This window comes from Ahaetulla prasina, chromosome 3 (assembly GCF_028640845.1).
Source record: "Ahaetulla prasina isolate Xishuangbanna chromosome 3, ASM2864084v1, whole genome shotgun sequence".
Classification (NCBI taxonomy): domain Eukaryota; kingdom Metazoa; phylum Chordata; class Lepidosauria; order Squamata; family Colubridae; genus Ahaetulla; species Ahaetulla prasina.
In genome coordinates, this window is record NC_080541.1 from 209,026,020 (window position 1) to 209,053,688 (window position 27,669).

Here is a 27,669-nt window from a genome sequence, read left to right on the forward strand (position 1 = left end):
AAGGTTAGCCATCACTGTTATAGGTCCAGGGGTCTGCAACCTTAGCAAAGCTGGCTGAGGAACTCTGGGAGTTGAATTCCACAAGTTCTAAAGTTGCCAAGGTTGCAGACCCCTGATCTAATCCAACCCCCCTGCTCAAGCAGGAAACCCTACACCATTTCCAACAAATGGCAGTCCAATCTCTTCAGGAAAGCCTCCAGTGATGAAGCTCCCACAACTTCCGAAGGCAAGCTGTTCCACTGGTTGATCTCACTGTCAGAACAAATTTTCCTTATTTCTAGGTTGAATCTCTCCTTGTTCAGTTTCCATCCATTATTCCTTGTCTGTCCTACAGGTGCTTTAGAAAATAGCTTGACCCCTTCCTCTGTGTGGCAGCCCCCCAAATATTGAAACAAGGTGTTGTGGCTCCAGCCCCCGAACCTGGTCCCATGCCTGAAAGTGACTCTGAGAGTGAGGGGGAAGGGCTGGTAAGGCTTACCTCAGGAGCACCGATTCCTTTGGTCCGGCTCCAGGAGCCAGAACCAGGCCAGTTGGAGGACGTAATAAGGCCGACATCCCCTGATTCCTCCCTTCCTCAGGCTACGCCTACAGATGCAGCTGATAAGCATACTAATCAAGCCTGGACCGATCCACGCTTCAGAAGATTAGAGAGGCAGTGTCATCAAAGGAAAGGGTGGGGCAGAACCCCACCCCACAGGATATATAAGGAGCTTTGGGACTGCTCTCACTTCTACGGGAAGCAAATTAGCTGAACCGCGTCGAAGTGAGTTGAAGTCTTAATCTGTTTGAACTTTTTGGCAGGCAGCTGCGTTTTCTTGGCCAGGACTGATAGGAGCCGTGTAACCACTGGCTGTAGGCCAGCTCATTACTCCAAAGTGAGGACGGAGACAGAACACAAGGCTATCAGGTCTCCCCGGTTCTTCTCTTCACTAGACTAGCCATGCCCAGCTCCTGTAACCATTCTTCATAGAGTACATATACATAGAATACATAGGAATACATGGATTTGCTTAACGACTATCACCCAAAAAAGTTAAATATATAATAATGTGCTTTATAGACAACAAAACCCAGGAAGAGTGAGGGCAAAGATTGATGAACCATCTTGTGGATTTTTCCCCCTGAAAATCAGCATTCACATAGTGGATGGAAATACTGTAGGTATCACTGCAGAGATTTACTTACATCTGTAAGCTTCAAAGAGAGTTCAATTTAGAGTAAAGACAAGGCTTGCTAAATGATTCCAGCTTCTTTGTTCTCCTCCTCTATTTGCTCCTCACAGAAATGATACTAGGAGAAAATGAACTGAATTTAAGAAAAGGATTTGTGCTGAAGTCTCCAGATAGGATGTATGCTCAGCACAACACAGCTCTAAATTGTTCAGCACGAAGGACTAAGATAAAATTCAGTTTATTTACATGTCTTTTGAGTGAAATGTGTTTTTACTCCGACTGTGTTTTCAGGAGGGAGTGCGTAAAGGAGCAAGGTGTGGGGAGAGTGCTTTAGTTCACAACTATTCCATTGAATTCCACATCAGATAGCAATAGCCCTTAGACTTATATACCACTTTACAATGCTGTACAGCCTTCTCTAAGCGGTTTACAGAGTCAGCATATTGCCCCTAACAATCTGGGTCCTCATTTTACCCACCTCTGAAGGATGGGAGGCTGAGTCAACCTTGAGCCTGGTGAGATTTGAACTGCAAAATTGCAGTCAGCCGACAGTCAGCAGAAGTAGCCTGCAGTACTGCACTCTAACCACTGCGCCAGCATGGCTCACGGTGAATCAGATGAATCTGAAAGAAAGAAACAAAGATCTGGTTTGTTTAGGATGTCTGCCAAAAAGGAAGTGTGTATCTGCTTAGAATTACTGAAGAGTTAACTATGTGCTCCTTAGCTACAGTGTAAGAAAACCGAGAATGTAAATGAAAGGAATGGAACATGCAGGGCTGTAAAAATAATGAAGGTAACAAAAGACTGAGCTACGTAATAATAGAGCTGTTTGGAAAATGTTAATGTCAGGTTCAACCAATTGAGTATGTTTTGCTCTAGCAAATGTAAAAAAAAAGCTGAAGTTATAACTCATATTATCTTTTTTTTTTTTTTTAGATATGGCAGCCTTTGTGACTATTCTTTCCATATTTAAACGGTAGTAGCCTGGGCCTTTTGGGCAATTTCAATTGTTGTAAGAGAAAATGTAAATTTCCAGTGAAACAGTTGAGGAACTTGTTATAATATGCAAGTCATCTAAGATAAAGGCTCACATTGAGTGGGCTCTGCTGCTCTTAAAATATATATTCCCATAGAAAAAGGCAGTATTTATTCTTCTGCAGTAAGACATGGCTTGTGAAAACAGCCTTGAAGAGAGTGACAGAAAGAACTAATACCAGTGTTTGACTGGAAGGTTACGGAAGTGGAAATAGCTTACAAATCCACTTCCTCTGATTCCAGCAAAGAGGAATTAGCACTTCAGGTGTTACCCATAGGAGCTTACTTTGCAACAGGTATTATAAGCAGGAATTAATGAGACTCAACAGGATCACTGCCTGAGCAGGTTGAATCTATTCTTTCCTGCCCCAAATTTATTGTCAGAATCTAAATTACCTCCATCCTGCAAAAATAAAGGAAGGCAGTCTTCTTATTTAATTTTGAGAAATGAATTCAGAGAGGAATCATAACAATTGACACCCTATTCAGCTGCTGGGGTTCATTCAGCTTTATAAAGTTCCTGATTCAGAATTCATTGATTTAACCCTTATTTTTAAAGAGATCTTCCAATGTAGGATGATTACAGGGAGAAAAGTTTGAAATGAATATCAAGGCTGTATAGTTCTGCTTTCCTGGAATGACTGACAATGGTTGATTGGCTTATTTATTTATATTTCCAATTTATAAAGCCATCCATCTCACACTAGCAACTCTGCAAAAGTGCGCAACACTTGGGGTGTGAGTAATGTACCATATACAATTGTACCTTTTGAAAGAACAATCATTGTACATCCAAGACAGCATGACGTCTTCGAGTGAATCTGTGTTTGAAAAAATATTGGAAGAAAGTAACAAACTGTCATCGTACTTGCTTGAGCAAGCCCAAAACAGGAATTCAATGATTATATATTTCATGTTTTTATTAGTTGGAGATTTTTGTTTGGATCTGTATATCAAGATGATATAATACACTGGATCAAATCCCACAGTCTCTCTCTCTCTCTCTCTCTCTCTCTCTCTCTATATATATATATATATATATATATACTTTATAATGCCTTGCTAAGGCCACACTTGGAATATTGCATCCAGTTTTGGTCGCCACGATGTAAAAAGATGTTGAGACTCTAGAAAGAGTGCAGAGAAGAGCAACAAAGATGATTAGGGACTGGAGGCTAAAACATATGAAGAACGGTTGCAGGAACTGGGTATGTCTAGTTTAACAAAAAGAAGGACTAGGGAGACATGATAGCTGTGTTCCAATATCTCAGGGGCTGCCACAAAGAAGAGAGTCGGGCTGTTCTCCAAAGCACCTGAAGGTAGAACAAGAAGCAATGGGTGGAAACTGATCAAAGAAAGAAGCAACTTAGAACTAAGGAGAAATTTCCTGAGAGTTAGAAGAATTAATAAGTGGAACGACTTGGCTTGAGAATGCTCCAACACTCGAAATTTTTAAGAAAATGTTGGATAACCATCTGACTGAGATGGTGTAGGGTTTCCTGGCTGGGCAGGGGTTGGACTAGATGGCCTCCAAGGTGCCTTCCAACATTCATGTTATGTTATGTTATATATATATATATATATATATATATATATATATATATATATATATATATATATATATATATATATATATATATATATATATATATACACACACACACACACACACACACACACACACACAGACCTATATACAAACACCGTGAAAACCTCAGAAAATATATATATATGTCTTTGGTTGTTGGGTTTTCTCCTGTAAAATTGGAAATGTCTTGGCAGCGTTTGTGAAGTCTCATTCGTCATCTTCAGGCTTCAACCGTGCTTCTGGGAGCAATGTGTGATGCAGCTGTTTCTTCCTTTTAACTGCTAGTGGGGGTTTGAACTGATTGGGTGGGAGCTTGGCTGTGCTCTGATTGGATGGAGGTTTTTTTTTGCTCTGATTGGCTGGGGGTGTGTCCTGTTTGGGTGGGGGCTTGGTTGGTTGTTCGGGTTTTCTCCCGTGTAAAATTAGAAACAGAAAAAGAAATTGGTTGAAACAAATTTAATACACCCAGGTTTTGTTTATTCAGTAGTTCTCTCTTGAGTTCAAAGAAGTCCTCAAGGATTTATTGGCTTATTATATTTTCACAACAACCTTATGATGTTGGTTGAACAAGATCTAAAGTTATGCAGTGAGCTCCATATATGAGAAAAGAGTTCATTTATTAAAAACTATACAATATTACAATTAAAAGGCAAAATGTCATGCCCTGGGAGTCAGGCTGCTTCATGCCTTTACTCCTCTCCCTCCCATTCCTCCTGGGATCTTTGCACCTGCCAAAGGTGGTATTCAGCAAGTTCTGACCAGTTCTGGAGAACTAATAGCGGAAATTTTGAGTAGTTCGGAGAACCGGTAAATACTACCTCTGACTGACCCCGCCCCCATCTACTGTATTCTCTGCCTCCCAAATCCCAGCTGATCAGGAGGAAATGGGTGTTTTGCACAAGGGTGAAATCTACTTACCTTCCTGACCGGTTCAGAAGTGCATGTGCCTCGCGCATGCGCAGAGGCTAAAAAACACATGTTTTAACGACAACCAGGCAGGTGGGCGGAGCCTCGCGCTGCCATCGCTACCGGTTCAGCTACCATAATCTCTATCAGATTGGCTGATCTAGTCCAAACCGGGAGCATTTCACCTCTGATTTTGCAGTATCCTTCCCCTGGAGTGGGGTGGGAATGGAGATTTTACAGTATCCTTCCCCTGCCACGCCCACCAAGCCACACCCACCAAGCCACGCCACACCCACCAAGCCACGCCCACAGAACCGGTAGTAAAAAAGTTTGAATTCCACCATTGCACTGAACTGAATAGCAAAGCTTAAGGAAAGATTGGCATGCACATTTAGTAGGGAGGAAATTTAAATCTCACAGTAACAGTTTTCCCTCGCTAGAAGCAACTTGAACATCTAGCTTCACATTCAGTGACTCTTACAAGGAACCTGTTATTTATCACCCTGGCTAGTTAATTGACTTGGACTTCATTCTTCCCTTGACTTGGCTCTGTAAATCTTTGGCCTGACCTTGGACTGCTTGACTGAGAACTCACCATTTGTCTAGCAAAGGTCTTATCTGCAAGTAATTCCAGTTTTCCTGCTTTTGCCTTTTTCTCTGCTATCTCCTGCTGCCTTGTTGTCCGGAGTTGCAGCAACAAATCCTCCCTTTAACATTGTTTGGCCTAAGAACTTTGTCTGGCTCCTGAAGGGATGCTAAGAAAGCCAGGAAGAGAAACGAAGACTTTGGGCTTTAGCAACTATTGTTGCCTTGTCCAGAAGCCTTCTCAGGCCCTTTGCTCTGCACATTGACTATAGAACCATGGACTTCAAAGGGAGCATTAATGCCCGGCTCTGGTTATTGTAAGAATCTAAATTAAAACATGCCAAGTATTGAAGTTGTCTAGGATTTCCATGTGAAGGTAGGCAACCATCTCTCTGGGGGGTTGGCTCTCAAATGATCTAAGTGCCAAAGCCCACTGCAACTACATAGCAAAAAAAGCTCTAAGAGTTGTAAACCTAATTTTGCGTAGCTTCTTTTCCAAAAACACCACACTACTAACCAGAGCATATAAAACATTTGCTAGACCAATTCTAGAATACAGCTCACCTGTTTGGAACCCTCACCACATCTCTGACATCAATACAATTGAACGTGTCCAGAAATATTTTACAAGAAGAGTTCTCCAGTCCTCTGAAAACAACAAAATACCTTATCCCACCAGACTTGAAATCCTAGGCTTAGAAAACTTGGAACTCCGTCGCCTTCGACAAGACCTAAGTTTAACTCACAGAATCATCTATTGTAATGTCCTTCCTGTCAAAGACTACTTCAGCTTTAATTGCAATAATACAAGGGCAACCAATAGATTTAAACTTAATGTAAACCGCTTTAATCTAGATTGCAGAAAATATGACTTCTGCAACAGAATCATCAGTGCTTGGAATACTTTACCTGACTCTGTGGTCTCTTCCCATAATCCTAAAAGCTTTAACCAAAAACTTTCTACTATTGACCTCACCCCATTCCTAAGAGGACCATAAGGGGCGTGCATAAGCGCACAAACGTGCCTACCGTTCCTGTCCTATTGTTTTTCTTTTCTTCTTCCTATATATGTTTATATGTGTATATACTATATAATCTTTTTGTATGATGTTGTGACAAATAAATAAATATTAAAATATATTAAATGTTTCTTTTACTGTTGGGAAGGTTTTCTTTTTAATCTAATATTTAGGTAATATCTGTCTTCTTGTGGGTCCAACCCACTGTTCCATATCCAGCACTCTGGAATGAAAGCCTTACACTTTTTAATCTTGGCCACTTTAATATGTGCATGTTTTAAGATAAATATGGTTGGCTGGAGGAATTCTGGAAGTTAAAGCCCATGTGTCTTAAAATGGCCAAGACTGAGAAACACTGTACTTTGGTGTTCATGTGCATTCTTGTTGACCTCCAAACTCATGGAGATTAATGCAGGGGTGGGCTGCTGGGGGTTTGCAGAGGTTCGGGAGAACCTCTAGCTAAGATTCTGTGCAGTTCAGAGAACCCCCAAATCCCACTCCTGGCTGGCCCTGCCCACCTGCCCCACCCCTCCCAGGAGTCTCCACGCAAGCTGTTTTGGTTGCAAGTAAGTGCAGGCCATGCACGGAGGCCTGGGGAGGATGAAAAACAGCCCTACCAGAAGTTCGGAAACACCAGAAATGGGCCTGTTTCTAGCTTCCAGAGGGCCTCCAGAGCCTGGGAAGGCTGTTTTCGCCCTCCTGAAGGCATGGGGAAAGCCTCTGGAGCCTGGGGAGGGCCAAAACACCTTCCCACTGTGGTTCAGGAGGCCCACTAGACCACACCCACCATGACCACGTCCACCCAGCAACTGGGCAGAGACCACCTTGCTAAAATTTTTGAACCTTACCCCGGATTAATGTATGTTTAGGAAACACTGGCAGATTTTTGTTTACATATAGTACATCTATAGATTGTTTTCAGTTTAAGACCTTTATTTTATTCCTTTGCTGTCATAAGTTCAAATGGTCATGGGTATTTTAGGGCCTGTAAATGGTCAACTTGCCCCACAGGTCACATGGGTCAGCTTTACAGTCAAAATATTCCATAGTCACATGACTGCGATTCACAATGTTTTTGCCAGTTTCCGATAAAAAATGCCCATTTAAATGAATAGGTTTGTTTAACAACTACAACTTTTGCTTATCAGCCACCATGAAATAGGTTGTACAATGACTTCCAGTCACACAGGTGCCTGAATTTACACCTATAATGACATATGACCAGATTTCCAGTCCCAATTGCATTTATAAACTAAAGACTGCTTGCATTAAGGCATTATATATATATATTGCATTTTCCACATAAATGTCAAGATAGATTCTCTACTATATTCTTGACCAATTTTCTATATACAATAATTCAGGAAGGTGGATTAGACTGAAGCACAATGAGCTTGTTGGACTTTGGTCTCATTTAATAAGAATAATTAATTACTTTGTACACAAATTGCAGTAAAGCACAATTTATGGATTTATTTTCCATCTCAGTCCATTAAGCCTCTAGGCAATGTGTAGTAAGCAGAATTAAATAATATTAAATATAATGCACAATAACAATCGATTGAATAAAAAGACCGTTTCTTCTATCAGTAAGTCCACACTACTCAGTACTCACTACTTCAAAAAGAAACCAAATTAAATGAGCTTCAAGAAAAAAGTAGAAGAATTCTTGCCTAGAGTGAGTGTAGACAATTTTCTCTTCATTTCAGAGGAGAAAAACCTCACAGATTGTGATGGCAATCATGCCTTTCCCTGTTGTCCCTCACAACAGTAGATGATCTTCAGCAAATGCTCTTTGAACATCTGGATTGAGTAGGCAGACATCATCTGGAAATGAGGGCATCTTAGGCACCCCAATCCAGATGTGATTTGGTTTTGTCTTCGCAGATAATGAAAAGCCGATACTTGTACTCATAAATTAAAGTTTATTCTGGTTGTTCTGAGCCAGTTATGTTTTATTTAAACTGATTAAATTGAGTCATGTGCTATATGTTAACCCACTCAATCAATCAATATTAAAGAATTTAAGTGGCATCCAAACATTAAATGATCTCAAGAATGCATCATGAAGCTTACAGTCCTCTGAACATCCACTCACCTGTTGAATGATCCCACCCAATTTAGCCAGTTATGGGTAGTATGAAAAATATTTCTACAGAAATTCAAATAACCTGGGGGAAAAATAATACAGCTTTGAATTCCAGTTGTTAAAGTACTATGGGTTGAAGTAAAATCAATCAGTTTTGCAGGTTCTTTAGAAGTCTCCAGTGACACTCCTTTGAGTTTGCAAGTTATGGAGGAGGAAAAAAACAACAACAACCCTAAAAGACCCCTTTTTACAGAATAAGCCTGTCAACTTTTACCTGATTCCTAAACTACTTTCTTTGATTTTTGCATTTTAAGCATGTTGAAGTATCAATGGACCTGTCTGAAACCTTTCCTAAATTGAAATTATGGCAGATAATTTTATGCTCATCTTTTATATTATGAAGTGCAACACAGTAGACAGGCTATTTTCTTTTAGCATAAATCAGGTAGTTAATTTCACTGATGCTTACAGAAAAGTCTCTGAAATGAATTAGATCTGTGGTTTGTTTTCTCTGTCTAAGCCTTGTTCTGTTTCAAGGTAGCCTGTACAGGAGTGGGCTTCAAAAATTTTAGCAAGGGGTTCTCTGCCTGATAGCTGGGTGGGTGTGGCCATAGTGGGCGTGGCCTAGTCAGCCTCTTGCACCATGAGGGGACATTTTTGCCCCTTCCTTAAGCATCTGGGAGGGCAAAAATGGCCTCCCCAGGTGCCCATTTCTGGCCTTCCCGAACTTCCGGTAGCCAGATTTTTCACCCTCCCCGAGCCTCCGTGCACAGCCTGCACTTATCTGCATTCAAAAAAAGCCACATGGGGACTGCTGGGAGTAGCGGAGTTGGGTGGATGCGGCCAGCCAGGAGTGGGATTTGGGGGTTCTCTGAACTGCATAGAATCTTAGCTAGAGTTCTCCCGAACCCCTGCGAACCCCCAGCAGCCCACCCCTGATCCTGTAACATAAAGATACAGAAGAAGCTACGAAAACATAAAATATAAGCAATGTATTGCAAATTATGATAGACATGTTGAAGTATGAATCCATTAGTATACAGAGACACCAAACTTTTTACCTTGATGGTGAGCCCCAATTGGCTTTTCTGATATTGACGCTAGAATCTTAATTGAACCTGGTATGTTTGCTTTGCAATGTGTTATTGACACGGTTTGACTGGGCTAAAGAATATTCTTTTCTATACCTGACAGTTGTTCCCCTAATCAATCAGAATAGAGCTGGAAAGGATCTAGGAGGATGTCTGGTCCACCCCCTGCTCAAGCAGGAGACCCTATACCAGGTGGCTGTCTAGTCTTTTCTTAAAAACCTCCAGTGATGAAGCACTCACAACTTTCGGAAACAAGTTGTTCCACTGGTTAATTGTTCTTACTGTTAAGAAGTTTCTCCTTAATTCCAGGTTGCTTCTCTCCTTGATTTGTTTCCATCCATTGTTTCTTTTCTTGCCTTCTGGTGTTTTGGAGAATAGCTTCACTCCACTTTTCTTTGTGGCAGCCCCTCAAATACTGGAATACTGCTATCATGTCATCCCTAGTCTTTCTTTTCTCTAGACTAGCCACACTCAATTCTTGCAACCATTCTTCATCTGCTTTTTTTTTTCTCCAGGCCTTTAATCATATTAGTTACAACCCCTTATCTTTCTCCTGGACTAACAACCACAATTGGAACCAGAATTTCACACGACTGAACACAATTTTGTGACCATTTTTATCACAGTAAAAGTAAATGGGCTGGTAAGTGAATTCCCCGATTTAGTTTGCTTGTCAGAAGCCACCTGGTAAGGTAAAAAATTGAAAAGTTACAGACTAGGCAACAGAGACAGGAATGGGGCCAAACTTGCAAGATTGATGTCAGCCCTGTGAGGTAGTCCAGACAAGAAGGACACCCAGAGAAGTATTAGCTCTAACTTTAATATAATGCTATATTAATAGAAACTTGGAAATCTGAAAATACATCTCTCCCATCTGATCTTTACAGGCCAAGAAACAATAAAATGTCCCTACTGAGACATTTGCCATATTCTCATTCATTCCTAGGCCCAGTTGTCTTTTATCTGACCATTGCCTAATGCTCAGAAGTTCACTCCCTGAAATGTGAATGGCTCCCACCCTGATGCAGTGGTGGGATTCAAATAATTTAACAACCGGTTCTCTTCCCTAATGACCAGCTGCATGAGTGTGGCCATGATGGGTGCGGCCAGAGAGTGTGACAGGCAGCACTCAGCCTCTTGCATCCCCCTGGGAGCAAAAATGGGGCACAGGGGGACACGCTTCCCCCCTGCCCCCCATTTTGGGCCTAGTAGGCCTCCCTGCAGCCACCTGGGAGCAAAAATGGGTCACGGGGGGTGCTTTCCCAGTGCCCCATTTCAGGCCTAGGAGGCCTCCCTGCACTTACCTGGGAGCCAAAATGTGGAAGGGATGGGGAGGGGAAGGGCCAGCCAGCAATTTAACTACCGGTTCAACTGAACTGGCCCGACACCGGCTGAATCCCACCACTACCGTGATGGTATTCCAGTAAAGATGACTGTTCTCCCATATTGTGGATTAGAGTGGATGGGATCTCTTTTTATTTACTCATTTACTGATTCAATTTCAAGTAAGTGACTGTGGGTGGCTTACAATTCTAAAAATATTAGACGTGCTTGACACCTATTGCCTATGTTTTTGAACGGGTTATCCAGATTTTCCATCTTCTTTATTTACATTTTTTATATTGTTTTTTATTTGTTTGCATTTTATTGTGGATTTTTGTTTACTTTATCAGGCACCCAGGGGAAATCCCATCCTTAAAATGAATGGAGAATCTGTCCTTTCTCTGGGAAAAACATCCACCCAACATCTTTGACTTTATTTGGAAATTTCAAAAGACTCTTTGCACTCCACTCTCCGTTAATTGCAAAAGGACACATTTGAGGGGAAAACAATGATAATAAATTGTGGAGGCTCTTCAGTTCACACACAACAAAACCAGTTTGCATTAAGTATGTTAATGCCTCAATTACACAAGCCTGGGAAAAAAAATAAAGAACAAGAAATTCCCATGAAATATTATTTTTAATATTCCATCTCAGTGAAATGAGAAATAGGAAAAAGGTTGTACAATTCCAACCTATTCAGTGGTGGGAGCCAGTTCGCACCACTTCGGGAGAACCGGTTGTTAACTTTCTGAGCAGTTCGGCAAACTGGTTGCCTGAAGAAATCATTAGGGCAGAGAACCAGTTGTTAAATTAGTTGAATTCCACCACTGAACCTATTTCTTTTGTTCCTAAATGTATTTATTTATTTTTATTTATTTATTTTGTCACAACAGTATATATAAGCATAAGCATGAAAGTAATTATATAATATATAAGCCTATATATATAAGCATAAGCATGCAATAACTATATTAATTGGATATAATGAAAGAAAACAATAGGACTGGAACGGTGGGCACGTTTGTGCTCTTATGCACGCCCCTTAAATGGTACATAAGAAAGGCTGAGCCAGTCTGATAGACAGCCACAGAATCTGTGGCTCAGCAGACTAAGTCTGTCTGTTATTAACAGCAGCTGCTTGCAATTACTGCAGGTTCAAGTCCCACCAGGCCCAAGGTTGACTCAGCCTTCCATCCTTTATAAGGTAGGTAAAATGAGGACCCAGATTGTTGGGGGCAATAAAAGTTGACTTTGTATATAATATACAAATGGATGAAGACTATTGCTTAACATAATGTAAGCCACCCTGAGTCTTCGGAGAAGGGCGGGATATAAATTCAAATTTAAAAAAATCATTCTTCATACATTAAGCATAGTACTTTTATGCTTAATTTAATTAAGAATTTAAGGGAAATGGTTTTCACCTGGATATTTAAAATGGAAAATATGAAAGGGGGGGGGAACAGAATAAAAATATTTGAGGATTTTTTTTTAACCCAATACCAACATATTTCTGATTTATACATTATTTGTGGTGCTTTCAGAGGAAAATAATTTCTCATCTTTTAACTGCATTCGGTGTTTAGTCATTAGTAAATGCCATGTTTAAGGAAAGACACATTTCTTGATACAAAATTTCTTAATTAAATGCCTGGTTCTCAAATGCACCTTCCTTCTGCAGGCAAATTATCCATCTATTCAAGATTCAGGGTTATTCCCTTTACAATCTCCAGATGTAATTATAAGATTTGCCATTTTATGGCTGTGAATTGACCTCAAATGCTGGAATAGAACTATTAAGCAGAAAAATAAAATTAGAGGGACCTCAAAAGCAATATATATATTGCTAGCTGTATAACTGAACACTGCTATGTAAAATGAATCGATCCTGGCTGGTTCCTTTCAAAAGTTATCTGGAGATGCATTTGTTGTGGTTCTTTATTATTTTTCTAAAACTGTTTTCTGTAGCAGACTTTGTGACACTCTCTGGTTGTACTGCAATTGAAACTCCCAGAATTGCTACATAATATTTAAACATGATTTTTCTACAAGCAAAATATGTATTATTCCCCTGACCAATGAATTATCTATAACTGAATGCCTATTTTTAATACAAGGATCATGATCCAAACCATATCCTCTCCATTTTCTGCCTGCCATATCTTATTATAATGTACATTTGAACATAATTAAGCTGAACCTTTTTTTCCCACTGAATACAATAGAATTGACCCCTGATTAATTTGTCCTATTGATTCAGTGGAAAATTGAATTATACTTGAATGACCTCCACATATGTGGAAGGAAAGTAGATATTAGTTAATTAATGCAGTACTGTAGTTTGAAGTCATAGAATAGAATAGAATAACAGAGTTGGAAGGGACCTTGGAAGTCATCTATTCGAACCACCTGCTTAGGCAGGAAACCCTACACCACATCAGACAAATGGTTATCCAATCTCTTCTAAAAAAACTTCCAGTGTTGGAGCATTTACAACTTCTGGAGGCAAGTTGCTCCATTGATTAATTGTTCCAACTGTCAGGAATATTCTCCTTAGTTCTAAGTTGCTTCTCTCCTTGCTTAGTTTCCACCCATTGCTTCTTGTCCGGCCCTCAGGTGGTTTGGAGAATAGCTTGACTCCCTCTTCTTTGTGGCAGCTCCTGAGATATTGGAACACTGCTATCATGTCACCCCAGTCCTTCTTTTCATTAAACTAGACATACCCAGTTCTAGCAACCATTCTTTATGTTTTAGCCTCCAGTCCTCTAATAATTTTGTTGTTCTTCTCTGCACTCTTTCTAATTTCTAGTTTAATAAAAAGAAGGACTAGGGGAGACATGATAGCTGTGTTCCAATATCTCAGGGGTTGCCACAAAGAAGAGGGAGTCGGGCTGTTCTCCAAAGCACCTGAGGGTAGAACAAGAAGCAATGGGTGGAAACTGATCAAAGAAAGAAGCAACTTAGAACTAAGGAGAAATTTCCTGACAGTTAGAACAATTAATAAGTGGAACGACTTGCCTTCAGAAGTTGTGAATGCTCCAACACTGGAAATTTTTAAGAAAATGTTGGATAACCATCTGACTGAGATGGTGTAGGGTTCCTGCCTAGGCAGTGGGTTGGACTAGAAGGCCTCCAAGGTCCCTTCCAACTCTGTTGTTATGTTATGTTATGTAGAGTCTCCACATCTTTTTTACATTGTGGCGACCAAAACTGGATGCAGTATTCCAAGTGTGGCCTTACCAAGGCATTATAAAGTGGTATTAACACTTCACGCGATCTTGATTCTATCCCTCTGTTTATGCAGCCTAGAACTGTGCTGGCTTTTTTGGCAGCTGCTGCACACTGCTGGCTCATATTTAAATGATTGTTCACCAGGACTCTAAGCTCCCTCTCACAGTCACAGTCATCATGTCTGAGTCCTTGTCCATTGCTTCTCTCTGAGCTTAACTGTTTTCTTGCATATGTTTATTACCTAATCAGGTAAGTACTCCACCCTAAGCTACATAGGTCCTCTTCTATCTAAATATTCACCTTCATGCTCTGTCTTCAGCAATAATTCCTAGCTCTTCTGCATCCTTGTAACAACTTTGAACTCACTCACATCCACATCTAATGTCTTCCTCGTCTATTTTCTTGGCCCTTATCAAGAGATAGATAGGTTTTCTGTTGTATATTTAACAGTAACCATCTCTAGATCCATCATTTGGAGGCATTGACCTTTTTCTCACTCTTTCTCTGTGTCTAGCTTTCATGCCCATAAAGACGGAAAGGCCGCTGCTTTAACTATTCTGTTTTTTATTGTCATTGAAATAACCTTTTTCATTCTGATTTTGTCCAAGCTTGTCATAGCCTTCTTCTTTAGGATTAATCTCCTTGTTATTTCTCCAGCTCTATGAAGCTATATGCTCATGCTGCAGTTTCTTTATCTAGAGAGGTTTTCTTTAAGAATTGCAAATTGAGATTTCCTTTGAGTTCTTTCTCCTTTTCTTTTTGCACAGTTTTGCCAGAAAAGAAATTAGTAATGGATTTCTCTAATATTTCTGCCTGCAGAATAATCCTATATTTGTACGTCTTCTCAGAAATGAGTTCCCTGTGTCCAATGGCACTTATTGCTCATGTAAGATTACAGGTGTAATGAAAATCCCAGAACAGATTACTGTTCATGGTTTTTCTTTTTAAAGTGAAAATCATTTTGTTTGTTCTTAAGGATATTAGAAAGACATACAGTACCTGTCCAATAGACGGTTAAAATGTCAAAAAACACCTTCTCAGCTGCCACAGTGCAAATGGTCAAGCTACATTCTGTAGAGAATTTGTGTCCGTACTCAAAATTTTTAGCCACTAAAAGGTTTCTTACAGCCAATCATGCTGACTTTCAAGAATAGATAATAGTTACGAAACTTAGAAAAATATAATATTGTGCAATATTTGCTTAGGTTTCAATTTCAATTTATTGTTACAGTCTTAGACCAGAACAAATAAAAGCACTCAGTATATATACACTTAAAACTTCTAGTATAAAACAATAAATAACAACTAAAATCTATAATAAAATCCAGTGTCAATTATAAATGGTCTGAGTATATGATAGTTGCAATCCCTAAACTGTGTGGCTCGTTGTAGGTTCAACGCTAAAAGGGAAATGACTAAGCAGTGCGAAGGATTTGCCACAATTGTTATATAACATCGCTATGGTGGAGAAGACACGTGTTTGCGACAAATCCCCAGTGCTGCTGCACAGAATCTGGCCACCTGTGCTGTAGTTATGGACTATTCATCCTTAAGCAGCCACTGAGGATAGGTAATGTTGGAACGGCTAGGATACCTAGCAGTTATTGGCAGAATATTGCCAATAATAATAATAATAATAATAATAATAATAATAATAATAATAATAATAATAATAATAATAATAATAATAATAATAATAATAATAATAATAATAATAAAGGCAGAAAAACAAATATAAAAAGTGAAAAGAGGGGCAAATAACTAAGGCAGAATACCAGCAAATAGCCCGAGCCTGTAAAGATGAAGTGAGGAAAGCTAAGGCTCACAACGAACAAAGGCTAGTGACAAAAGTAAAAAATAACAAAAAAAGCTTCTTCCAACATGTTAAAAACAAGAAAAAAGTCAAGGAAACAATTGGCCCATTGCTGGGAGAAAGTGGCAAGAAGGTGACAAGCAACAGGGAGAAAGCAGATCTACTTAACTCATTTTTTGTATCTGTCTTTACACAAAATGAAAAAACAATCCAATCTATCAAAAACAGCACCACAAAAAACAGATTAGGAACACAAGTTAAAATAGGGAAGAAAATGGTAAGTGAACACCTATCTACCCTAAATGAGTTCAAATCACCAGGACCGGATGGATTACACCCCAAGATTCTGAAGGAGCTGGCAGACGAGATCTCAGAACCACTGAACTATATCTTTCAAAGATCCTGGAGCACAGGGGAACTGCCAGAGGACTGGAAAAGAGCTGATGTAGTTCCCATCTTCAAAAAAGGAAAAAAAAAACAGATCCAGGAAACTACAGACCTATCAGCCTGACCTCAATACCGGGGAAGATCCTGGAAAAGATAATCAAGTAACGAATAATTGAGCACCTAGAAGGAAATGAAGTAATAACCAAAAGCCAACAAGGGTTTGTCAAAAACAGATCATGCCAGACTAATCTCACTGCAATCTTTGACAAAATGACAAAATTAGTGGATCAGAGGAATGCTGTCGATATAATTTACTTGGACTTCAGTACAGCATTTGATAAAGTAGACCATAACCTACTACTAGATAAAGTAGAAAAATGTGAGTTAGACAGCACCACCACCAGATGGATTCGAAACTGGCTAACCAACCACACTCAACTTGTAGTCCTCAATGGAACTACATCCACATGGAGGGAAGCATGCAGTGGAGTACCCCAAGGCTCTGTTTTAGGCCCAGTACTCTTTAACATCTTCATCAATGACTTGGACGAGGGGATAGATGGAGAATTCATCAATTTTGCAGATGACACCAAGCTGGCAGGAATAGCCAACACTCCAGAAGATAGGCTCAGGATACAGAAGGATCTTGACAGACTTGAAAATTGGGCGGTAACTAACAAAATGAAATTCAACAGTGAAAAAAATAAGGTTTTACATTTCAGCAAAAAAAAACCCAAAATGCACAGGTACATTATATGTGGTACCTTGCTCAATAGTAGTAACTGTGAGAGGGATCTTGGAGTCCTAGTGGACAACCATTTAGATATGAGCCAGCAGTATGCAGCAGCTGCCAAAAAAGCCAACACAGTTCTGGGCTGCATAAACAGAGGGATAGAATCAAGATCACGTGAAATGTGCCGGCTTCCCGGTACAGCCAGCTTACTCCATTGCTGACTGTTGGGGGCAAGTTGTTGGCCCCCACGGAGAGGGCGCACAACTTAGGCGTCCTCCTGGATGCACGGCTGTTTCTAGAAGACCATTTGATGGCCGTCGCCAGGGGGGCTTTTTATCAGGTTCGCCTGATTCGCCAGTTGCGCCCCTTTCTAGACTGGGTTTCCCTGTGCATAGTCACCCATGCCCTCGTTACATCCCGCCTGGACTACTGCTATGCTCTCTACATGGGGCTCCCCTTGAAGAGCACCTGGAAACTCCAACTGGTCCAGAATGCAGCCCGCGGGTGATAGAGGGAACACCTCGTGGCTCCCATATAACACCTCTCCTGCGCGGACTGCACTGGCTCCCGGTGGTCTTTCGGGTACAATTCAAGGTGTTGGTTACCACCTTTAAAGTGCTCCATAGCTTAGGACTGGGCTATTTATGGGACCGCCTACTGCCACAAACAGCCTCCCACTGACCTATGCGCTCCCACAGGGAGGGCCTCCTTGGGGTGCCGTCGGTTAAACAATGTCGACTGGCGACCCCCAGGGGGAGGGCCTTCTCTGTGGGGGCTCCTGCCCTCTGGAATGAACTGCCTCCGGGGCTTTGCCAACTCCCCGACCTTCGGACCTTCCGCCGTGAGTTGCAGACTTTTTTATTCCATCAAGTTGGGCTAGCCTGAATAAGTAATTTTAAATGGGGTTTTAGTTTTTATTATTGTTAGTTTTAGTACTTTGGCCACTATTTATATTAATTTTATTCTGTTTTTAATTTGTATTTATTGTATTTTTTAACTGGCTATGAACCGCCCTGAGTCCTTCGGGAGAAGGGCGGTATACAAATGTAATTATAAATAAATAAATAAATAATTGTTAATACCACTGGTATTAACTGGTAATACCATGGTAAGGCCACACTGGGAATACCTCATCCAGTTTTGGTCGCCACAATGTAAACAAGATGAGGAGACTCTAGAAAGAGTGCAGAAAAGAGCAACAAAGATGATTAGGGGACTGGAGGATAAAACATATGAAGAACGGTTGCAGGAACTCGGTATGTCTAGTTTAATGAAAAGAAGGACAAGGGGAGACATGATAGCAGTGCTCCAATATCTCAGGGGCTGCCACAAAGAAGAGGGGGTCAAGCTATTCTCCAAAGCACCTGAGGGTAGAACAAGAAGCAATGGGTGGAAACTAATCAAGGAGAGAAGCAACTTAGAACTAAGGAGAAATTTCCTGACAGTTAGAGCAATCAATAAGTGGAACAACCTGCCTGCAGAAGTTGCAGATGTACCAACACTGGAAATTTTAAAGAAAATGTTGGATAGCCATTTTTCTGAAATAGTGTAGGGTTTCCTGCCTGGGTAGGGGGTTGGACTAGAAGACCTCCAAGGTCCCTTCCAACTCTGTTATTATGTTATGTTATGTTAATATGGTTTCCCCCCTAATTTCCATATAAAAGGAACATCTAAGGAGCATGTGACTGACAGTCTCCACCTCTCCTGAGCCGCTGCTTAGGTTGTTTTCTTCTCCTTTGTTACACTCCTCTTTTTTTTTATTGAAAAAGTTTTACAAAGAAAATTTTTTTTCAACAATTATTCCCCCCCACCTCCCTCCACCTTCTCCCCCACCTCCGCTCCACTCTTCCTCCCCCCCCACCCGAGACTTCCCAGAGCAAAATACAGGGTATTACATCTAACAATCATAAGCTAAAATACAACAATAAACCATCACCCATAACTTCTCCTCTCCCCTTTGCAACCTTACCTCCCCTTTCTCATTAAAACAAATACACTAATACAGTACAATTCCTACAATCACTCATAAGCTATTTGATACTTTTTAGTCTGATATTTGTTCTGAATATAATCAATCCAACGTCTCCATTCCAATATATATCTTTCTTGTGAATAGTCTTTCAAATACGCTGAAATTTTTGCCATTTCTGCTAAGTTCGATACTTTAAGTGTCCATTCTTCAATTGTAGGCAAGTCTTCTTTCTTCCAATATTGCGCAACCAATAGTCTCGCTGCTGATATTAAATTTAAAATCAGCTTAGTCTCTATTACTGTACAGTCCGTAATTATACCCAATAAAAATAACTGTGGTGTAAACTTTATCTTCTTTTTCAAGATATTCTGCATTATCCACCAAATTTTTATCCAGAATGCTTGGATTTTTTTTACAAGTCCACCATATATGATAATAAGTAGCATCATCGCAATCTCCTTTGTTACACTCTTGATAATGCAGTTGCATCTTTGATTACTAAAGTACAGAGTAAATCTTATTTTTGCTTTTCTAGTAATCAAATAATACACAAGAATTGTTATATAGAATAGAATAGATAGAATATAATTTTTTTTGGCCAAGTGTGATTGGACACACAAGGAATTTGTCTTGGTGCATATGCTCTCAGTGTACATAAAAGAAAAGATATGTTCATCAAGAATCATAAGGTACAACACTTAATGATAGTCATAGGGTACAAATAAGCAATCAGGAAACAATATTAATATTAATATAAATCATAAGGATACAAGCAACAAAGTTACAGTCATACAGTCATAAGTGGAAGGAGATGGGTGATGGGAACAATGAGAAGATTAATAGTAGTGCAGATTTAGTAAATAGTTTGACAATGTTGAGGGAATTATTTGTTTAGCAGAGTAATGGCGTTCGGGAAAAAGCTGTTCTTGTGTCTAGTGGTTCTGGTGTGCAGTGCTCTATAGCGTCGTTTTGAGGATAGGAGTTGAAACAGTTTATGTCCAGGATGCGAGGAGTCTGTAGATATTTTCACAGCCCTCTTTCTGACTTGTGAAGTATACAGGTCCTCAATAGAAGGCAGGTTGTTAATAATTGTTTTTTCTGCAGTTCTAATTATCCTCTGAAGTCTCTGTCTGTCTTGTTGGGTTGCAGAACCAATCCAGACAGTTATAGAGATGCAGATGACAGACTCAATAATTCCTCTGTAAAACTGGATCAGCAGCTCCCTGGGCAGTTTGAGCTTTCTGAGTTGGCGCAGAAATATCTGAAGTTCTTTTAGATTTTGACATAACCGTGCAATCTTCATTCTTTAGTCAAAAAAAAAATGTTTAAAATGTTCCTCAGCGGTGAGCAAATTGCTTTTATTAAAATGGCAAGGTGGAAAGTAGGTGGGCTGATTGGAAAGTTATCAAAGCAGCTGTTCTATTTCCTGGGAACTAATTTCTGATTATGCTTGTAGAGCTGCTACAGGCTGTAATATTCAGTTCTGATTTTTTTTTAAAAAAAAAAACCTATTTTCTTTTTTCTGTTCTTGGTGGTTTTCCAGGACCCCATTGCAAACAGACCTCCTGTCTCTTTTCTGAAAACTAACATACAAATGCCTTTGAAAAATGAAAGCTGTCAGTGTTACATGTTTCCTTTGCTTCTCTTTAGAGGCAAAGTGGTTGGCAGGGAAAGTGGGAAGGACAGATGTTTTCTGGCTAAAAATGACAACATCCCCATCTGTTGGCAGCAATTTCCTGCAGTTTTCAAGCACTGGTCGCCATCCCTTCAAATTTCTAACAGATGGTGAGTTACAAGCTGTCTTACTTGCTTTGAAGCCAGGAAGAATTTAAAGAATAAACAGAGAATCTGGTTTTGGAAATATATTTAGTAGTTACATGATACAGAAGGATAGAAGTTCTTTATTTCCAAGCAAGAGTGGCCACCATAAATCTCTAAAAATTAGCAAAATTCTCATAGGAGAAAGAGAGAGCAAAGCAATTGGGTTATGTTCTTTAGTTCAAAAATACGGAAATTAAAGAAATAAATTAATTTAAAAGGAATACTTATGTTCCTCAGTGACAGAAAACAGATCTGAGTTGACTATGGTTAGGTTCATGTGAGGTGACTGTATTTCACCTCAACAAGGTGTTTCATGTTGCAAAATTAATATGATTTAATACTTACAAAATTGGAATCAGATAAGCCATGGTGTTCCCTGTCTCAGTCTATGGAACTGAACATTGGACTTCAAAGAAACAGGATAGGACAAGTATTAATGCCTTTGAACTTTAGAGCTGGAGAAGACTCCTGTGAATACTGCAGATATCCAGGAAAATAACTGATGGATCACTGAACAAATCAATCCAGAGTTCTCCTTTGAGTACAAATGACCAGGCTCAAACTAACTTACTCTGATATATGTGAAGACCCAGCTTTTTTGGGGGGGAAGCTATAATGCTGGGAAAGATGGAAAGAAAGAGAAAGAAGAGGATGAAGGTGGATCAACTCAATTACATTGGTGGTGGATGCCCCACGGGAGACTTGAAAGAACAGGTTAGATATAAATCCTTAAGGAGAAAAACTATCAATATGGTTGTTAGGAGTCAAAAACAATTCGATGGCACATAATCAATTTTCTCATTGATTATGATCATACAACTGAAGGAACATCTTCAAAAAAGTTGTTCGTACAAATCTTAACGGGGAGACAAGTTTGTAATGGGGAAATCAGTCTTCAAGAAAGCCCTAATTTTGAAAAGTTGATATCAATACCTTAAATCATACCTGCAAAGCAAGTGGCAATTAGTGTAAACTTCTCAGTGAAGACATCACCAACCACTTGGATTTTTTAATAGGTTAACTACTATGTTTTGCAACTGAAACTTCTGGACATTTTTAGGACATTTAGTAATATTCAAGAGAAGCTGCCCAAACCCAAGCACCTCAGAACTTGTATATTAAGCGTGCCAGATCACACAAGACCTGGAAACTTTGGAGAAAACTGTTGTGTGGCCTTGCAGTCTCCAAGAAAAGTGGGAAAATACAACTCATTCTTGTGCACTTTTTGTAGACTCCAGAGCTGCAAGAGCAGGGCCTTCAGAGCTTCTACATGTCATATGAGAGGGCTCTGCTTTGACACGGTCCCTGGAGCCTCTGAAAATCTCACAAGAATGCTTGCATGATTTTAGTGGCTCCAGACACTACATAACAGCAGGGCCATCTTGGATGAATTCCAGAGGCCTAGTATGTTGCTAAAAATCGCATGGCGGGTTACCTGTGTTGTGCATGTCACATCTCCACCATCACTGGTCTAGGACCATCCCTTACTACCTCCAAATGTCATCCCCCCCCAACCTTTTTCTCAAAAAAAAGGTGTCAACCCTGAAGCTGGCCTGGTCAAAGCCATCTTGGAGCTTCACTGCTGCCACACTAGAGTTGAGGGATAGAGAGGTGGGATTAGAGCTAGCTGGGGCTGTGTAGTCAAAATAAATTACTTTCTCTTGGGAACCAAGGATGTTTTCACATCTGGCCAGAGGAAGGAGGAGTATTGTCACCAGACCAGCGGATACTGTCTTAATTGGGCCATGGGACTTTGGAGAGGGGGTATCCCTTAGCTCTATTACTTGGAACCCTGACAAAAGGAATTCAACAGATTCACAAATGACTATATTCGCCTGAATCCTGCTCAAAAGTCTGCACTTAGCTTCCACTGTTAGTCTTGTTCAATTTATATTAAAAACTGAAAATTACAAACATTTAATTGGGAAACTCTTTTAATATTGAGTAAGTTCTTTCCCTTTTTCTACTCTCTCCCCATGAGTATTGGAGGTGTTCAAACTATCTTGATCATTATTGGCCAATTGAAACATCTTTAAATAATTTTCTATTTTACTTTCTTGGTAGTTTCCCCCCCCCCTTTAATCTTGAAGAAGAACAATAATATTGAGCTAAGTGCTTCTAAATTAGAATCCAAAGCAGTTATTGCTTTTTGTGGGGTAAAGGGAAAAACTGATCATGGATTTTATATTTGAAGTTATTTCTTTGGTAGAAATTCATCAGCTCTAATTCTTATTTTAAAGTAGTAGCTGATATTCTCTTCCCTGAAACTCAAAGATTCATATGAAATGCGAGTTAACTTTTTTGTTTTTTGTTTTGCTATTTCAAGAAACACAGGGGAATTCTGTTTGGTAGTTAATCTTTCTTGCTCTTCTACATTTTAAAGGAAAGTGTATTATCTTTAAAGCATGCAATATTCTCAATGATGATGCCTTATATTGCTGGAAACTTTAAAAACAATAGCAGCAGCAGCAACAACAAAAATCTTTGACTGATTTTTGTAATCAGTATATTCTGAAATTTGTCAAAAGAATGTCCACTGTGTCCAGTGGTCGTATTCATCCAGTTTGGACTGGTTTGAGCGAACCAGTAGCAGAGATCGTGGGTGGGCCAGCCCACCCGCCCCAGCCCTACACCGTCCTATTGCGGCAGGCACTCGCACGAGCAAAGCATATATGTGGAAGGCCGGGTGCCTGTGCAGAAGGCACATGCACGTGTGAAGAGCGTGCACATGCACGGCGAAAATATGTGAAACCCACCTCTGATTGTGTCAATCCATAAGATATTTCTTTTACTAGTTATTAGGCTAAGTATGACTTTCCTTCATGGAAGTTTATTGTTGAAGCATTTTAACAGGTTTAAGCTTCTGGAAAAACTTGTTCTAATGCCTGTTGGATGTTGGAGAAGCTAACTGTCTCATACCTCTGGCTGTATTTTGTCCCGCAAGTTTAATCTTGACACAAAAAATTACTTGTGTCCAAATCCTTTCTATTAGGAATTCTACTTTAAGAAGGACAGACATTAGACCACAAAAAAAACTCTCTGTGGGGGAAAGAGCTACAAAAAGCATTGTTTATAGGTCTTTGTGACTTATTTAGGCAACATTTTTCTGATAGTCATTGAAATTAGCTCTGATCTGGACTCCAGGTCTGAACTGTATGGTGAGAAACATAGAACCTTGTATTGTTACCTTGGATTATTTCCCTCTTGTTATATGGATTGGGTGCTGGTAGCTCCATCACATGTGATCAGTTCTTTGCCTAGCAAGTCCTTCAGGAAGCTGGTGGGGACATAATCAATCAAATAACAATCAAATAAATTGTTAACGGCTCTTTGGGTGAGTGTTTATTTGCTCTCTCTGAAGCCATCCCCCTTAGATCCAACTATGATAGTTATCATCTCACTGATCATTCCTGTGGGTGGTTCTGGGGAAAGTGCTGGCACAATATCTGAAGAGTACCCAACGTGAAATACATTATCTAGACATTTTTCAGTCAGGGTTTAGGTGTGAGCATGGGATGTAATTTGCAGTTTTGTGGATGGTGGAGTATCATGGTTCTTTTTGGATCTTTCAGAAGCATTCACTACCATTGATCTTTTGGACTGCCTAGGACACTTGGGGGTTGAAGAGATAAAATTAATTGATTTCTGAATAAGACAAGAATCCATCTATGTGTCTGCTGCTTTTCAGGTAAAAAGAGAAAAGAATTCATTTGGGAAAGAAAAAAGTAATTGATGTTGCCAGAGGATATGCAGCCTCACAGATCCTCTAATTTTTCAAACAGCTGAACCAGATGTGGACCACTTTTAAAGTTCTGATACAATTTCTGTTCAACTTTATTATGGAGAAATTCCTTTGTTAGGAAAAAAGTGTGGTTTTGACTGAATGAATTGCTTCATTCAGACTTTGTGAAGTATCTTATGAAACAGATTACAATACATTTGCTCAAATCCATCCACACAACAATACCTTTGATGAATAATTCCCCAGGATGGATTAAAGAAGAATCTAATGTTCTAGAGTGAGCACTTTTCATGAAGTGAGTCTATGATTTACTTACTAGGAATAAAATGAGAAAAATATATACTTGATTAAAAGTTCCTAGACTTTGACAAGATTGTTATGCCAAGGATTTCTTTCCTACAGGTTATCATTTCAAATACTTATTATGTCATTTGTATTGTTGATGTACTTTTATAAAAATAGTGTTCCAGATCTAGTCTTTATCCAATGTCAATTCTGACTTTGTGTCACCATCTCAAAAATCCCAAACAAACCTGAATATTAGGTCAATAAAAACATAGATTGGTTTTCATTCTACATTTCTGTTATGTGGATTTCATATAGGTTTGCTTTCATTATACTGTAAATCATATAATTATTGAAAACCATTTGGCTGGCATGCAAAAACAATCATTATCCCCTAAGCCCTCTATTGCTGAAATATTAGGAAATAAAATGAAAATGAACAAAGAGGTCTCAGCAGTTGTGTTTCTCCTTGAAAACCAATAGATACGTATTTGCAACAAGCATCCTTCATGACACAGTGAAAGTACTGGAGTAGTAGTGACCTTACTATTTGATAAGAAAATGAGGATTGATCTGATCAAAGAAAGGAGACACCTGAATAGAAACTGCCCCCAAAAAAGCAACTCTAGAGATTCGAAGAGAATGAATGAAAGCAACGACTACAAGTTAGAAATCTAGAAGATATTCTGAACTGCTGGAACTCAGAAAGTCTAAAATGTGTTTGAAGCTGTTGTGCAAAAAAGCAAGGAGGAAAAAGAGAAATGATAGACTAGGACATAGGATGATGGATTCCTGAAACTTAGGGGAGATGTATTGGCATCTTTAAAAGTGCAAGTAGAAGAGCCACAGCCTGCTGTAAAGAGCTAGAATACTATGGTGACCAGATTCGTTAGCTCACAAAGTGTGATGCCTATCAAATCTAAAGATCAGTGATATGAAAGAACAACTTCTGTTTGTCTATGGAGATTGTCAATCATCCAGGTCATGGTTGTCCCAAAGGTGCTTTTTTCAAAAGGGAGCTGGATTTTTGTTTGTTTTTGGTTTTTGGTTTTCCTTGAAGATGTTATGCTTCTCATCCAAGAAGCTTCTTCAGAACTGAAGAAGTTTCTTGGATGAGAAGACAACTCTCTTCAAGGAAAAAGAAAGAAAGTCCAGCTGCCTTATGAAAAAGCAACTTTGAGGCAACAACTTCTGTTATTTATAAAGTCCACTGACTATTATCCCTTTCTGCTAATCCATGTGGTGACAAATACAGATGCAACTGTATTACAATCAATTTTAAAAAAGAGAAAGAAGCTCAAGATGCTAGGGTTCAGATGCTCTCCTTAGACAGTCCTTGAACAGAAAGAGAGAGATTAGGGTTTGGGGATCATAGTCTGAGTTATCTGGATGATGGACTACTGGCACAGAATAAATCGCACATCGCAAAGACTAGTGAAAGTATATCAGGAGTTTAAATTGAACTTCAAGAGGTTGGAAGTAGAAGGCCTGAAATAGGTGCTCGGATAAGGCCTTGCAGTTTGTAGAAAGTTAAGGGAAATGTTGCCATAATGGGACATATTAAAGCACTCATGGAAAAATCAGAAAGATTTTATGTTCATTCATAAATGAACTATATTTATGAATGAACTTGATCAAGGCAAAACAATAGATGCAATCTACATAGACTTCTGCAAAGCTTTTGACTCAGTAGTACTTGATAAACTTCTCCTAAAACTAAAATCCTATGGCATTTCAGGACCCCTTCACAATTGGATATCTGCTTTTCTGCCTAACAGACAACAAGTGGTCAAAATTGCCAATGCTCTATCAAATCCTGTTCCTGTCAAGAGTGGCGTTCCTCAAGGCAGCGTTCTTGGACCAACACTCTTCATACTATACATAAATGATCTTTGTGACCATAACTCAAGTAATTGTGTTCTCTTTGCTGATGATGTCAAACTATTTAACACCACCAACAATACATCTACCATTCAAAAAGACCTTGATCATCTAACCGCTTGGTCTAAAATTTGGCAACTCCAAATCTCAACCAGCAAATGCTCAGTCCTACATATTGGAAAAAAGAACCCAAACACTAAGTACATGCTTGATGGACATTACCTTAAAGATGACCACCACTCTGTTAAAGAGCTTGGAGTTTTCATATCAAATGATCTAAGTGCCAAAGCCCACTGCAACTACATAGCAAAAAAGGCTTTAAGAGTTGTAAACCTAAACTTGCGTAGCTTCTTTTCCAAAAACACTACACTACTAACCAGAGCATATAAAACATTTGCTAGGCCAATTCTAGAATACAGCTCGCCTGTCTGGAACCCACACCACATTTCTGACATCAATGCAATTGAACGTTTCCAGAAATATTTTACAAGAAGAGTTCTCCACTCCTGTTGTGTCTTGCCCGCTCTCACCGCAGCCGGGGTCTGCTTATCTGCTTCCGAACGCTGAAGAATGTCCTCCCGGCCCCAGCCCTGGCTCCATGCCCAGACAGGCTGAGGAGGGGGCATCTCCCGGCCCCAGCCCTGGCTCCATGCCCAAGCAGGCTGCAGAGGAGGGAGCACCCCCCGGCCCCAGCCCTGGCTCCATGCCCAGGCAAACGGAGCAGCTAGACCCCTCCCCCTCCTCCACAGCATGTGAGCCTGAGGAAAGTTTATTTCCAACAGCTGCTGATTGGAGTGACCCTCGCATCAGAAGACTGGATAGGCGGAGGCAACAGAAGGAAGGGAGGGGCAGGCCTTAATGAGTGCTGAGTCATGAAGGATCTGCTTTCTGGCAGTCTCTGAGTCAGGCAAAGTCGAACTTATCTTGCTGAAGTCACTTTCTGGTCTCCTGCCTGCTCTGAGGACTTTGTTAGGACTTTGGGCAGAGCTGCAG